The sequence below is a fragment of the Lissotriton vulgaris genome, chromosome 8 (assembly GCF_964263255.1).
Source record: "Lissotriton vulgaris chromosome 8, aLisVul1.2, whole genome shotgun sequence".
Taxonomy (NCBI): Eukaryota; Metazoa; Chordata; class Amphibia; order Caudata; family Salamandridae; genus Lissotriton; species Lissotriton vulgaris.
In genome coordinates this window covers 508,115,106-508,131,818 of record NC_141696.1, presented here as the reverse complement: position 1 = coordinate 508,131,818, position 16,713 = coordinate 508,115,106, and the positions used below count along the sequence as shown (strand labels likewise).

The window sequence follows — 16,713 nt, the reverse complement described above, 5'->3', positions numbered from 1 at the left end:
CACACATAGAAGTTGAAAATCATATTTTTTTAACCCCTTCCACGCTGATGACGAGCTGGGCTCGTCATGGCGTAGCCTCCTCGCACGCTGATGACGAGCCCAGCTCGTCACGTAACATGCGTTTTAAAAAATCTCAGCGCAGGAGCGGAATTCCGCTAGCGCGCATGCGGTTAATGATTGTTTATGTGCAGGAAGGGACGCCTCCTTGCATATAAACAACTGAGAGAGCGCAATTTGAATAAAAAGTATATCCGAACCATATTCATGAGCATATCACGCAAACGTAGAATCTGTAACGTGAAGTTAACACTTGTAGCGTAAAGTTAGCCGATGTAACATGAATAATAGGAAATGTATTCTGTATTCACTTTAGAATGTATTAGATTTAGAAGCCCGTATACATAGTGGGCTAATGTAGTAATGTGTAGAAATGCTTAAAGAACATTAGAATGTGCAAAGCAGAATCCATGTACGAGTAATTTTAAATGGAGAAAGCTGTAAGAAATGTAAAACGAAGAAATGTGCAGAGAGCATATATATACGATGTAACGAACGAGAATATAACTTTGTATTCTATGTAAAATGTATTCACTTATAATCAAATGATTTGCTAAATGCGATTATATATAAATGTGTGTTAAAGGTTATACTGTGTAGAAGAGTTGTAGGAATGTTAGAAGAGTTAGGTCATGTGTGATTTTAACCTGACTGACCAAGGGTTCGCAGGAGTGTAGTCCGCTGTATGTAATTTAGTGGGCTCACAGGAGTCGTGAATAGCCTTGATCTGAACGTGCGAGCCAAGAGTCAAAGGTCTTGTTAGATTTAAGGTGACAATGTTGGACGAAGTTTATGGCCTAAACGTGATAAGAGACGCTTGGAATTTGAGTCTTGTTTTGAAATGACCATTCACAGGACCAAAGAAGGTTAAGAATATAGTCGTAAAGAGTAGAGTTCTGCTGAGGTGATAGACTTTTGCTCCGAAAGTGTCAAATGAAATGTCAATGAAGTCACCAGCAAGAAGACGAAGATGGCGTCGAAGAAGAAGGGTCAACTTAACGGACGACGCGAAGAGATGAAGCTATGGAAAGAGCTAGAAATTACATCATGGTGAAAGTACGTGGTGGGCGTCAAAGGGGCGTTCCACCCATACTGTGATTGTGTATTTAGGGACAGCACCCCGGGGAGAAGAACAGCGAAGGGCGAATAGGAGAAGACAGCGAACAGCTCAGAGCAGATGGCCTGAGATCAGAGAGCAAGAGAGCAGTAGGCCGAGGACCCTTAGAGAGCGGATGGGTAGGCAGAGAGGGTACTGCTTCTCGATATAAGTTACCATTAGAGGCTAAGAGAGTTTGAACTTCTTTGGAAGTCAAACTGCTGACACCTTTTTTAGGTAAGGAACTTGCGAAGTAGGGATGTCACCTAGTATAGAGTAGGGACAGATTTAACTTGTTTATTTTTTTCTTTCTTTAGATGACGCAACGGAACCACTTTGTGTCTATGCTTTTTAATCTGTTGATTCTTGAATTGATATTGATTGTATTCGTTTGTAGACTGAGGTTCTTTAGGGAATTTATGTTCCTTTTAGTTCCTGTATATTTATTGAATCTTATCCTGAGAGGATTGTATTTGCAACTTTTCTTAATTTTATATTAAACTTTTAAAACTTTATCAGTCGTAAGTGGTTCTTCAGAGTTGCGTCAGTTTATGGGGTTTATCTAACCTATGCGGGGATTGTCTTTTACTCAATGACAGAAAATAATCGATCCAAATTTGACGAATGAGATAGGTATCAAAGTAATCAGAAAAGATATTAAAATCTCATTCCCCGCACAATCATTCATGGCAATTTGCTGTTCACATAGAAAAAGCAAAAACGAGGAGAAAATAAGCATTTCTCCTCATTTCGCCATGTTAAGTCCAGGTTTTCCCTGGCCATAATTTTGTCACTGTCTCCTATATCTGCCACCCTTGTAAATAGGGGCAGGGTCAAAATAAATGGGTGTTGCTGGCAGAATGCCCATCAGAACACCCATTGCACACCCTGTTCACGCTATAAACAGCGTGAAAGGGCGCCTTATTTACAAGGTGCTGTTAAGGCTTGTTAAGTGGCTTAATGCCTCCTTGTAAATAAGGTGAAGCCTCTATCACCAGAAGAACATAATTAAAAGCGACATTCCTGTGGCAGTTTGGGCTTGTAAAAATCCCCCTATATTTATTAGGTGAACTCAGTTTAAACTAGTCAAACGCATAATAATTCAGCTCTCTAGCAATCTCACCTTGCCATTAAATGACTGTCTTACATTGCAGTTTTAAGTAATTTAGGAAGATTTGATAGAGTAATTATCTCTCCTTACTGGAAATTGACCGTTCCAGTTGTTTAAGCTCTCTAGTCCCATTGATGTGCCCCTACATTTTAGTATTTTGTTATCATGTGATCTTAGCAATTAGAACTACTGAGTTTCTTGTTGTGTAGTCCGTATTTGCATGGACCCTGGTTCCTTGACCCAGAGCACTGCATGATACATATAAATTTAAATGTGAACATGGTTTTCATTGAAGGCCTGTGGCTACTTTAGACTTTAAAGTTGAATTTTTGCCACTGGAATGCTTAGTTGTGTATAAGGTGTTTTCATGAACACACATAAATCACATTTTAGTAGTCCAAACAAGTAACATTTTGTGATCTGGTTAACTTTGGTTTGATTGTTTTGAAGTCTTGACAATAGTACTATAGTCGTGTGTCTGACCAAGAGAAGCAGGTTTTACATTTTCTTCAGCCATTCAGAATGTTTAGCTGGTGGATTTATCTGTAGAGAGGCTTCACTCTCCTGAAGAAAGAACAATTATTCTTATGACTGGAGAAGGGTTCTCAGTTTATGATGGGAAAGAAGTGCTTTACAAGAAGTGTTGGAAAAACAAGCCAGATTGAATGAGCCTGAAATAAAATGTTTACATATGTGTGCTATCTACAAAGTCACATTGTAGCTCTTTTTGACTTTTAAATTCACTGACTATACAAAACTTAAATTAGCTTTTAAATCATAGCATAAATGCTATTAACCTTTGCTCATCTTTTATGTAAATTTCAGGACACAGTGTTGTTTTACTTGGAATGTTCACATTTATCCTATAATTCTATCAAAAACTCATGTATGTATGACCAGATGATCAAATATCTGACAAGCCAACACTGACAAATGCTTCATCAAAAAATGAAAAGTCAGCCGCGCAAATATTGTTTATCTTGAAGTGGATTAAGTTAGGTATTTCAATGAGGGAGATTCCAAAACCACAATTTGAAAAGTGGTTCCATCTTTCCCTTCCACGTTCATGTCCTTCTCTTCTGTTTTTAACTTTTCATGCACCCATCTCCCCACAATGTTATCCCCTTCTTGTTTTTTTTTTACTTTAGTTTCTTTATTATTTTGTGCCGTGAAGATAATTGTCCACTTGGTGAGTTTCAATCCAATTCTTGTTTCGAATTTCCCCTTTTCATTTCTGTCTTGTTCCTGTTTCTTTCATCAAAATTGCTTTACTTAACTCTCATCCTTATTTTGCCGTCCTCTATTTAAACTCTTTTTCTCAGTCTCTTTTGAAATTGTCCCCCATTTTCATCCCTTTTTAGTCTTGTAAAAACAATCTGGAATGTTGGAGCTCCAGGCTTATACCAGCCATTATAAGCCCGGAGCACTTCATTGTTTTTAATGGAGCTCCCAACATCCTAATGTTCTAATTCTTATTAAAACATTGGACTGTTGAGCATCCATTGAAGAAAATAAAGTGCTCTGGGCTTCTAATGGCTGGTTCAAGCATCAACATTCCAATGTTTAAACAAAGGCCTCCAGCAGCATGAGGGGATTTCAACCCCTTGGGCTTCGTGAGGACTTTGTTTTACTATTTAGAACATTCCCTCCTCTAGGGGAGGAAAGTTCTAATAGCCTGAGAGCCCTCCATAGGGGGGATCCCCCGCCAAACAAATGTCCTCTCCCTTGTTAACACTGGAGCGGGCCTTTAATTGCCCGTCGAAGGCTATAATATAAAATGTTCTTACTCCTACCTGTAAATTAGACTTTTCAGAAAATGCAAAGCGGTGTCAGAGCATTTCGCGTTTTCTTAGCTTCAAACTTGTTGTTCTTGTGATTGTCGTTAGATAAACATTAATTTTATATGTTTTGAGAAAGATCACTAAAGACATGTTTCTAATTCACATTTTTCCTACCTGATCTAAAACTAGTTCTGAATACCTACATTAGTTTCAGTTTATGTATGAAAGAGTTTTTACATAGGGCCTGATTACAAGTTTGGCGGTAAAGGAACCCTCATTGAAGAGGTGTTGGATTCTCCGCGGCACAGTTGGAGGTCTGCCTGCCGAAATACGATGCTGGCAGTATGTTGAAGGAAAGACTGCCGGAGTTCATACGATGCCGCCAGCAATTTGCAGACTGCCACAATGGCAGTAGGGGGAAAGCAAATGTCAGAGGGCAGTACAGACAAGTTCACTACCATTGGAATTATGAGTTGGCTTTCCGTCATGCCGACTGTGGTGGGAAGACCACCTGGTTCGAATAGGAAGAATCAAAGAAATAGGGGTGCATGCTCACCCAATTCCTTTTCTTCCCTTTAATCTTCCATATGGATCCCTTCCTCCAGGGCCGCCATTCACAGCAGCATCTTGACCCCGAAGTAAATCACCCTGTTGGCGCCGGATTCTAGTTAAGTCTGTATTGCACTATTCACCCATTGACTGGACTGGGCACATATGGTCAAGACTCCAGCAACGGTAAAGTACTTGTAGTAGGTATTTTTTCACATGTCTTGCATAAGTGTACATTTAACGCTTGTGCAGTCAAAATATATTCACCTGTATCAACATATATGGAAAAATATTCCCTTCGTCAGAACCATTGCTGTTGGCCCAGAGGGACACTGCTGCTGTGGTGGTATGGTGGTAAGACCGCCAAACATGTAATCAGGCCTTAAGTGTGTGCTCGGATTTGTGATAGGCAGTGATTATTCTTTTTCTGTAGGAAAAACAATCACAACCAGAAAAATATTGTCATCTTGTATTTTCATTGGTTTCTTGCAATAAAAATGTTTTGCCAATTTCTGCACACCTGTAACTTATGCAGTATCATCCAAAATGTTTGTGCACTCCTTCAAAAAGAAATTTCGAAAGAAAAAGTTAAAACGTGATTCCGCTAGTTTGAGAAATTAAACTTTAAGACCAGCTTACTGCCATACCTACATATACCATCACATCTACAACCATATTATAATGTTTATAATATGTATCCTTCAAAGCACCTAAAAAGTAGAGGACAGATATTCAAAAGAAAATAATAAATAGCAAATTATAGAACATTTAAAGCACTCAAAGGTGATCATGAATCCCCTGATCAATAGAAGATCCCTGACAGAATATAGGTAACAAAAATATTTTGTGGACAGAATATTGTTTAAAAAATATCAAGGACCAAAATATTGAGAAGATCAGTACAAATAGGTAAGTATAGGCTTTATATTCTTAGCTCCACATCTAAGTACCTTGAAGATATATATCATCATGGTACATATATGTGAAGTAAAACTTTGCATACCCATAGAAACCCACCTTCATGATATGTTTGTCCTCTATATTCTTGACACAATATTTTTTCAAAACAGATTTGTTTCTGATATTTTGTCTAAACACCTGGATAGCTTGTCAAATTCTAATGTGCCATTTTATTTTAAAAAGAATAAGTCTGACAACAAGGGGAGACACTGCCTTCATTCAGTGGGCTACCCAAAAGCATTAAAACAGCCTAGGTTTCAAGAACACACTCAGGGTTTGGCTAATTCTGACGTTGCTATACTGCAGTGAGGCCCATTCTCCATAATCCGCAATCACAGCTGAACACTTTTCAATTTTCCTTAATGAGCATGGCCACTCATAACCATATTTGAATTTCAAACTGGCTCACAAATGATAGCTCTGCTCTATAAACAATTTAAAACAATATTGATGCAATCAAATATCTTTCGCAGCTACAAAAGCTGGTCAATCCTTTTTTTCAGCACCTCACTCAGAATACACGAAAGAAGTGATTTTGCGATTTTTTTAGACATAATGAGAGAGAGAATATAACCATGTATTCCTGTTGCCTTAAAGATTTATGATTCCTTGCACACGTGTATCACAAAATGTACTGATATAGCGCACTGATGTGTTCATCAGTCTTAACATGCATGCTATGTTTTGTGATTGCTGTGGGACGAGAAGCCACTTTATTTGAGGTAATATATATGCACATTTCCTGCATCTCATAGTAAAGCATAACTTCATTATCAATACTGGCAAACAGAACAGTGATTTGTGGAAAATAATGACTTCAACAGGATGATTAGGTATCTTTATCTTCAATTAAAGGACAATTCACATTCTCCCAAATGAGAAGATCTTACCTCCTGCTCATCAGATAGTTTGATTGAGATTTACAATTTCTATCATATGTTTATATTCTAAAAATTTGATTTGAGTGAAAAATGAATAAGTACTATTCTTCAAATGTGCATACATTTTAGCATTTAGTTCTAGGTTAAGTGTACATGCTGTATATCCGCTTGATTGCTTTGTATAACCTGTATTGTTTTATTGGTGTCAATGCACTGTTAAACTAGGTGCATACAAATGTGGTCTGGGTAGGAGATGATGGGTAAAATAAATAGTTGGGTAGGTTGTATTGGGAGGAGTACAGTGAACAAAAGAATGAGAATGAGTATGAATCAATGGCTTAGAGGAAGCGTGCTCTAGAAATAGTGTAGCAATGGGGAAAGATAAACAGTAGCACCAGGGCTCCAAACACAGACCTTTGAAGGATGAATGTGTGAGAGAAAAATGCCTTTTAATTTAGCTACCCCCCAGCACATTTACAAACGCCACTCGGCGCCGACTTAAGTAACAAACAAAGCTGAATGCAAGAGCATCTTTGGGTATGAGTGTATGACACTTTTCCTCCCCCTCCAAGGGATCAGTCAGATGAAATGTAACTGAGGGAACTTTTTGCCATTTCATGTTTCCTTTCCTGCCTCCCTACATGAGATGTGAGTGGGCACACAGATGACAGACCCTGAACCTTGTTAATTCTGTGTGTGGAGGGGGGTTCGGGGAAATATGAACTTAGCTAGCCACCACAGAAAGAGACTTCTGCCCATACTATGTAACACCAATATGGTAAAGGCATATGCAGGTATTTGCAAGAGTTGTTTGGACTCACTAAAGATGATGGGAACAAGTCCTTTCCTGAACATGGTTCCTTTGACATAGGAAGATCAAAAAATATACAAAGAAAACTGAAGGATTGGAAGAATAAAATAGATGCTCAGCAATGGCCACTCTTCTCCGAATGGCATGCGGAGGCAAACAACCCTAAGCATGTATGAAAAATACCCATGAGAAACTAGAGTACCAAATTAGTCACCTTAGGGACAGAGTTAGGACGTGCCCTCTAACTCCTCTCCTTTCTCTACATTTATTCCCCAGACAACTTAAAAGAAAAAAGGGACAAAAGTGAGGACCGACAGAGGAGGATCTTCTGTATATGTGTATCATGTCAGCCAAAGGGATTGGGGTTGCAGTCACTGATGCACCCAGAAACAGAGTGGCGGCTGATGAATTGAGCACAAGGAGGTACCATGTTAGGACGCATGCCAATTCAACTGATTGACAGTGGAGGAGTGCGAACATCTCAACAGAGGCCCATTCCATTACTATTGATCTAGGGCACGTGTATGAGAACGCTTCCCCCCATGGTACCTGTTCCCCTTGAGCAAACAGACGAGCAGACTGTACGGACCAGCTGGGACTGGTGCACTCTGCGTCACAACAAAAATGAGAAGCCTGTCTCTGATCCACGATTCCGCTCGTGGAAAATCAGTGAATAAAACTTCTTCCACACAGTGCTGTAAGTAACGGCTGACAAAAAGCTTTGCGCCGTATATCAATAAACAGACCACGTTGCCATGGTAAAGATGGGGGCACGCTCATCACGCAGCTCCGGGTGGCTCACGGTGCGGTACACGCTGCAGAGCTGACTTGACATTGACAAAGAACATGACGCATCCTCTTCACTGAACCCTCCTGCAAGGTTCAATTGCGTCACCATAACAAGCTGACAGAGGAGATGAGAGGAGCTCCTCACCAACTGAAAAACCGGCTCCAAGTAAGCAGTTAGACATCTCATGTTACTCGATGTTTTAAGCGTCACACAGCAAGAATTAGTACGCCTTCCTTCCGCTGATTAACAGAAAGTACGGCCACTGAAAGGGGTGAACACATTTTTACACAAGCGGCAGAGGTGCTGGCACAAAGTACAAATTGCTGCTTAATACTTGATGCTGCAAAGATGCTGGCACAAAGTCTAAATTGCTGCTCATTACTTGATGCGGCAAAGATGCTGGCACAAAGTTTAAATTGCTGCCACAGTAAGCGCTAGTACAGATGAGGATACGCACAAGAAGAAGGTGACAAATCCATCAACTTAAATTAAAGAGAGTCATTAACAACGCACTTAAGTGACCAATTACCTTGGTTACAGTTCTGTGCAGACACTGCTTGCTTCCATAGGCAGTAGATGAAGGTAGTAACTTTCAGACAAAAAGAAGATGATTTTCCTTCTGCGTCGCGTAGGCAGCTTAAATGATGATTTTTACGCAGAAACCTTGTTAAAGATGACTTGACAGGACGCTTTTGCTAGGGCTGCCTAGTGTGTTCGGCACTGGTGGGGCTACTTTACGTGCTCGTAGAGGTTCCTTACTATTAGATGATAGATGCTTGTTCCACTTCAGTTGCAGGATACTCCCAACTCTTGTAAATAGGCATATTTTGCGCAGGAAAGTCTCCAGATCGTCGCCAAAAATAATGTAGTATGTAGGTCTATACATACTAGTAAAGATGTAGCCGAGGCAGTCTTAGTTGAGATTTGAAGTTGGTTTATTAAGCCATAAATAAGTTTACAGGAAGTAATATGCTGGAACAAGCAGCCCCACCAGGAGCAGCCTCCTAGCTACTCAGCCCATACTCCAACTGTCAACCTCATACCAGTCACACAAGCATTCCATCCATGTCAATCACAATCACATTCTAATCTGGAACACTCACACTGGCTGAGAAGCTAGGAGCAGAGAAGTGCAGTAACATAAACACTAACCCAGAATATGACAGTACCCTAGAAAGTGTAAGACAGACTGCTGGGAGATTTTGTAGAAGGAATTTCCTACCTCTTGGCTCAAGTGAGGCTTCAGCTCTTTTCCCCTTGAGAGACTAACTGGCAGCCAATGGGTAGAGATATCATCCACACCTCTTTGACCCTCTCTAATTTGATGACCGTTAAGAAAGAATTCTCCATCAGAGAGAATCCTATTCAGTTTTGCAACTAGCTGCCGAGTGTGTTAAAAGTATACAGAACAGACCGAAATGAGGTGTACATGAATCTCCTACTGCCATTAGTGATGCCGAGTAAAGCGAGAGATAGGCTGGTGCCAAGGGTTGACCATCCCGGCTGCTCACCCTTCCCCTTGGGGCCCACCCAGAATCAGCAGGAAAAGTTAAAAGTACCAGTTCACCCTTGAAAAAAATACAGCAAAATGATGCTCAGAAATCCATTTAAAATGGCATAATGGCTTTCCCACTAGCAGTATGGTCCCTCAGGGGAATACACCCACAGAAAACAAAATTGAGCCCTTCTGAAATAGTCATTAGCTGACCTATGATGCTTCCCTCCAATCCTTCAGTCTCAGCTGAACGGCTTGATTTACAACCGAATGATTATGCAGTCTTGCAGTACTGTAGAAAGCCTATACTGTTTCTAATCTCAAATCTGTCTTTTTGCACAGGCCTAGTCCAGAAAGAGTGGAAGCATGCTATACTTATCCCTCTACTGAAAATACCTAAACTAGACCCACTACTGCCTGAAAATGTAAGACTTATCTCGCTACTTCCTTACTTTGCTAAAATTGTGGAGAAGTTAGTCAACCAGCAACTAATGCAGTTTGTAGAGGAACATGATCTCGTCCACGAGACACAGTCTGGATTTAGACCACCCTTTAGTACTGAATTGTCTCTACTTCTTGAGTCAGATGATGGTTAAATGGCGGCTCTAGACATGCTTGACCTGATGCCGCTTTAGATACGGTCTCTCATGGCTTGCTACATAACAGACTACATCATGCAGAAATAGGAGGTAGGGCTCTGGGTTGGCTGAAGAGTTTTCTGGAGGGTCGTACTTTTCAAACTACTCTGTAACCATAAGTCTCGCCACTCAACATCTGAAACAAGGGGTGTCTCAGGGCTCAGCACTGAGCCTGTCTTCAATCTGTATATGTGACCGTTGGCAGACCTGTTGGATAAAACATTGGGTGCAGACAGTGACATATGCGGATGAAACGCAGCTGATCCTCACTATGGCCCAGGACAACAGCAAAGAGGAGGAGGACTTTAAGCTTTGTTATGTTATGTTAAAAATGCTTGTTACCGCGCACGGACACCAATTGGTTTCATGGCGCTCAGAGACAAGTGGAAGGGAGACGCAGGAGCGTCTCAAAGGCTAATCGTAGGCAAGATGGAACAAATGAGTCTTAAGGAGTTTGTGGAAGGTGGTGTAGTCCGGAGTGAGCCGAATTGAGAGGGGAAGGGAATACCAGGTAGAAGGAGCAAGAAAAGAAAAACAGGCGCCACCGTGTTTCTTGCGTTTAAACCTGGGAGTGATCAAGAGATTATGGGCAGAAGACCTAAGGTGTCGTGAGGGAACGTGAGGGTGGAGGCTGAGAGAAATAAAGGCAGGGGCAGAAGTGGATAGAGATTTAAAGACAGTGCATCTCATTTTTAAAATACAGCGGTACGCTACCGGGAGCCAGTGTAGCCTTTGCAACAAAGGTGTGACATGTTGGTATTTAGGCTGTTGAGAGACCAGTCTGGCTGCCTGGTTTTGTACCAGCTGGAGCCGGTGAAGGTGGTATGCGGGGATCCCCACGTACAGACAGTTGGCATAATCAATACGTGAGGTGACCAGGGCCATGATGACAAGGATGAGAGCCTCTGAGGATAAGTACCTTCGGATTTTCCCAATTCTACGAAGGTGATAGAAGCAGGCCGAGGTGACAGCATTAATTTGGGGCTTCATCGATAGGTCGCTAGAAATGATGACGCCAAGGCTTTTCACAGAGTTGACGGGGCAGGGAGAGGGACCAAGAGGACATGGCAAACTGGATGAAACACGGTTGCCTCAGGCTAAATGCCAGTAAAACAGACATCTTAGTGATAGGAAAATGACCCTCCATCTGGTCCTTGAGTTGGTGGCCTGGTATGTTAGGGTCTCCACCTTCTCCCAGTCGCAAAGTTAAAAATCTTGGAGTCTGGTTCGACTCCACACGTTCCTTTTCTGACCAGATCTCTGCTCTCACGGGTACGTGTTTTGGGATCCTAAAAATGCTGAAAATATTCTAGGGTTTATCCCCGAGGATGTCAAAAAGACAGCGGTCCAGGCCCTGGTGACATCCAGAGTAGATTATTGCAATGTTCTCTATATGGGGGCATCAAAGCAGAGCTTATACATGCTCCAACAGGTGCAAAAAGCGGCAGCTTGGATGCTGGTAAATGTCCCTAGATGTGCACCAACAGACAGTGCTCTTGAGACTTTCCACGGGCTCCCTATTGAGGAGAGGATCTCCTTTAAAGCTGTGTGCTATGTCCACAGAATATTGCAGGGTAAGGGCCCAACATATATTTGCCCCATGATACACTACTACCACCCCACATGCTGTCTGAGATCAGCTGGAACTGGACTGGTTTGCTTTCCAAAACTCAATAGGAAACGCTTTGGAGGTATCTCCTTCAGGCACTTGGCAGCTAAGAGGTGGAATTCTCTACCTTTGTACCTAAGACAGGAGACATCAGAATCAGCGTTTTTGAAACAGCTTAAAACTTGGCTGTTTAGGAAGAATTTCTCTCCTTAGATATATACAGCCCTCTTTTTCCATAATTATTATTTCAGCCTTGAATGCATTTTAGCGCCGGGGCATTCTGTAATGGACTAACCATTGCACTTTACAAGCTGCCATACTAATAATAATAATAGTAATGTGCCTGGCAATATCAACTAATCTAACTGCAGGTGAGCAGTTACCCTGGAGACCCCAACATTCCTGTTTCATCTTCTGGACCTGTGCCCATCACTCATAATGACACCTGCCTTGATGTCTTCTGCTAAAGGGATCGACTTTCAGAACATGCCAGCACAATCACCCCTTCCTATCAAGGCCTTGAAAAGCTTAACAATCCTTTGGGCTGGAGCAGACCAGAGATAACTCATCTTGCACTGACTGCTGTAGGATTTATCTGTAACCACTGTACAGACAATGTCTCTAGCATGTTCAATTGTATGGTTTTTGCCTCCAGGTTCTTCCTTTGTTCAAAAGTAAATTCTGCCTTTAATAAGCAGCAGGAGGTTGTCCGTCTAGTTTTCTATCCAGCTCCAGAAAATCCATAAGAAATGACCCATCACACTTTGGATGTTAAAAGGGCAGTTTTAATTTATCTGGATAGATTTCAGAGTACCTCATTCCCTTTACATACCTTTTAGATTAGCAAATAAGGGATTATAACTTACAGACCAATCACCAAGCAGATGGGTAACACCCCTGATATCTTTGGTATAAAAGTAATCAGGTTTTCCTTCTTTAATTAGGAGTTCAAGGGAAATCTATCAGAGAAATATCAGGTTCTGTAACAGAGGCTCAAGTAGTATCATGGATGGAGATTTGCAGACCAGCTACGTGGGCCACCCCTTCCACGTTTGTGAGGCATTATAGGATACTGAAAGTAGTGGATGCAAAGGAAGTTCTTGGTTTCAAAGTTTGTACTTCTAAAGAGTGAATACGAGAAAAGGCGTTATGGTGATTAAAAGGTCCAACCATGAATGTACAGTTTTCATGGTGTTTACTTAGGTTAAACATCCCTATGTATTGATTTTCAGCAAGCGGGAGGATGAGGAGGTCAAACTTCAACTACTTGCCATAAATGAAGTAACCATCTGTGCTTTAATTAATTATTTACCTCCCTACCATTATGCTGCCCATGTCCAACTGTGGGGTATGTGACTTGGTACTAACAGACTGTGTTGGAGGCAGGATTGGCATATATAAGAAACATTTTCTCTGGATTGGTGTGTGTGAGAAGCAAATCTGCCTCACTATGTGATGGATTAAAGTCAGGGAAGAAGTTGGAATAATGCAATAATTAGTAAGTTATTGAAGCGTATGTGTGAATTTGCTGCAAACACCTCAACAGCTCCTGTGGTCTAACTCTTAGAGCAACAAATATAGAAGACCTCTATCTCTCTTAAAAATTAGAAGAAAATGTGAAACATTCTGAAAAAGTAGCATATTATACATATTCCAACACCTGCAGTCAATTGCCACTTTGACAGTCACTTGACTAATATTTTCACTTCCTATGTTCCATTTCAATTGAGTGTATATTATATGTGTTTGGGTACTGCATACACTTACTGTTGAGCCACATGAAAATATCCATGAATCAATATGTTTTTGTATCATAATTACATCAGTTGCAAATATATGGACAGATTAGAACTTGAACTTATTATATATAAACTGTTTCAATATATAAGTTTTATATTTTTTGTATGTAGGTGTTTTGTTGCATGGTTGCATACCTGTTTCATAGAGGTTATTCATGCATTTCATTTCAGGCATCCAGTGGTAATTGATTGATGATCCCCTGTGTAGTCTTGAAACCATAACGTTTTTTTTACCATTTCAACCTGCAACATAAAGAGAGAGAACATTAGAGAATGCCATGTACAGCAGGTCACTTTTTGTTGTTTGCTAATACACACTGTAGGAAAGATCAGCGGTGTGCCCTTCGCTGCTTAATTTGAGCCGTTGGTTTCCAGTACTCCGCACTGGCATTTAATTGCCAACACCAAGTACTTATAACAGTCTGCCCATTGGTGGGACTATATGTTCAATTTAGACATGTGCACAACAACAGTTGTTTAATATTTCAATATAAATTAAAAATTACTAATACCTTCCGCACAAGTCACTATTATAGCTTGATGGTCCTGAAATAGTCTGAACTGTCACACTTCTAGGTGTGCGAGGGTTAGTAGCTGTGTTGGCAATGTCACTGGCAGCACTGGTAGGGGCCTTGGGTGGTGCAAGCTGCAGTGGCCCCCTCACAAGGACCCTGGCACCTATTTTGTTTTACAAACTAAGCACTGGTGCCCTTCATTCTTCAAGGTACATTAAAAAGAGTCTGGATGAGTGCAGCTTTTGCCTGTTTCTAAAATGATTGTCAGTGGTCTCTGAAGTATATATACATCACAAAAATGTATCAGGCAAACTCAAATTCACTCCTTTAATGTCTCTCAGATCATTACGCAAAGCTGCAATAAAGCAAATATTTGAAGCTATGAACATAAGATAACATGTCCAAAAAAGGTAGAAAATTAAGGGAAAACATTTTTTTTAGAAATTACACTTTTGGGGGTAATTATGAAAGTGAACGTTTGAAAGAAATGTACTCCGAAATTAATGTTAGATAATTAAGATAAAAACAAAGAATTGCACTCAATCGGCCTCTTTAAAGCAAGAATGCCTATCTGCTGAAGAGATAATTCTTCCACCAGTGAGATATAGCCAGAAGGAAAGGGATTAAAAAAGTAACCCTTTTCTCCTCATGAAGTACACATATGCCAGAGTAGACTATTTTCTAGTTCATTGATCCATTTCTGCACAGAACAACACAGGAGTACCAAGTGGATATCATGGTGCCTGGCAGTGGGAGGCTGCGTGATGTTGTATTATGGAGAGAGCTTTTTTGTAGAACCCACATATTTGATATGGGGTTAACCGCACAGCCTTAAAACACCATCCACGGTGAGTCCAGCAAATAGTTGGTCTAACCGATTCATAATGTTTAACTGGTACAGAGAGTTTGATTTCCAAATCAATTCCCACTAGCACGTGAGCGGTGCTTGGTGAGAAATTTGGATGGCAGGGATAATCCCAAATAGGTGTCTCTGTCACTCACGTTTGGCCCTTCTATAATGAGCGTAATTTCTGCTCAGTGGAAAGCATGGCTATAACATGAGGTAGAAAGTTCTGCCTGTTTGCCTAATGACATCCATCATCACCATCATCATCATCATCATCATCATCATCATCATCATCATCATCATCATCATTATCATCATCAGATTATCTGAAAATAAAAAAGGGAGAGAAAGATAGGAAGTGCGGGAGTGAGAAAAATGAACAGAGACAGTACAAGGAAGGAAGGGTAAATTACTAAAACAACAGACAGTGAAGGGTAGGAGAGCTGGGGAAGAGCAAAGCATTTAGAGAGGGGAGGGGTGGGCGTGCATCAATAAATCTTCAGTTGGAACCTGATAGCAGTGCCTATATTAATCTAGAGGAATCCCCCAGGATTATTGCATGTCAGCCTAAAATCATGCTGCACACTGAAAGACATTTCCTGTAATGCAGGGGAATTCTTAAAACCAAATGACTCCACCCTTAGCATTAGCAACTTCTCTGTTTTGATTATTGATTCTATAGTAGCACTACAGGCAACTGATTGCTTCATAAATGTTTATGTCACATTGATGTAAGGCCCCAATTGTATGACTTCTGTTGCAATACAAATTGATTTATATGACTCAAATGCACTCTTCTGTGTTCTTTTGAGTGCCAGCTTTCAGTTATTTTTGCAATAATCAAGCTCCTCGCTTTATTAAATAGGAATTGAGTTCAATTGTCAATTTCTGATGGGCACATCTCTACGTGGGAGGTAAGGGTGTGTCACCTTAACATGATCTCAGCCTGTGGTATTGTCACTAGCCTCAGTGGGAACCAGGGGGAAGTCAGATTTAAAGCAACTTTAGCATCAAAATAGTGAGATCTGACTCATAGACTTTCCTCTAGTCACTATTTTAGTTTGCTGCTTCAATAATCCCTTCACTTGTGTGGCATATATGCACCACAATGGGGAATATTGCTGCTACTTAAGTTGTGGAGTTTCTACAATTTTCATCACGTAGATTACATGGCCTATGGCAATATGATCTTTTGATGTAAATACACAGAGGGCTCTCCTGTGCTTTTATGTTTGTGCTATGTAGATGTCTGTAACTATTTAAACCCAAAGGCTTTCCACCAGATGATATTGAATGGTACATCACAACATTTACTATAGACACACACTTCCAACAGTATACATTAGATGCACTGCTTCATGCTTCAGTTGAGCAATAATTGTGGCTATCACAATGATAACAACTGCCCTTCCTACCATGATATTCACACTCTACGATGGACCACTGCAAGCAAAATTACTCCATACCTACATCGAACATTTCCAGGTTTGTCACATAGGGCCTCATTTTGATTTGGTCAATGCTAAAAATCTTCCACTCTCTGGAAGAAACTCTTAAGTATAGAGTACAATCCATCATTCTGAATTTCCTCCACTAAGGGATAATATTGTGGAGGAAATACAACTCTGCTCCATATTTAGATTGTCCTCCAGAAATTTGACTTTTACATCGCTCTAAACTTTTAAATGAGGCCCCTTGTCAGCTGTCGTGGTACCCAACAGCTGTTACTACTAAAAACCATGATATGTACTGGTCTTGTCTATTGAACTACAAG

At 40.7% G+C, this 16,713-nt stretch overlaps 1 long non-coding RNA gene across 1 annotated transcript in view; it reads right to left on the bottom strand.

The window, feature by feature from the left end:
• LOC147697238 (uncharacterized) overlaps nt 1-13,808 on the bottom strand; it is a 594,731-nt gene extending 580,923 nt beyond the window's left edge. Inside the window, exon 1 of the long non-coding RNA XR_015299146.1 lies at nt 13,713-13,808. This is a non-coding gene — a long non-coding RNA (uncharacterized LOC147697238). The remainder of the gene's footprint in view (nt 1-13,712) is intronic.
• Nucleotides 13,809-16,713: the final 2,905 nt, after the last annotated feature.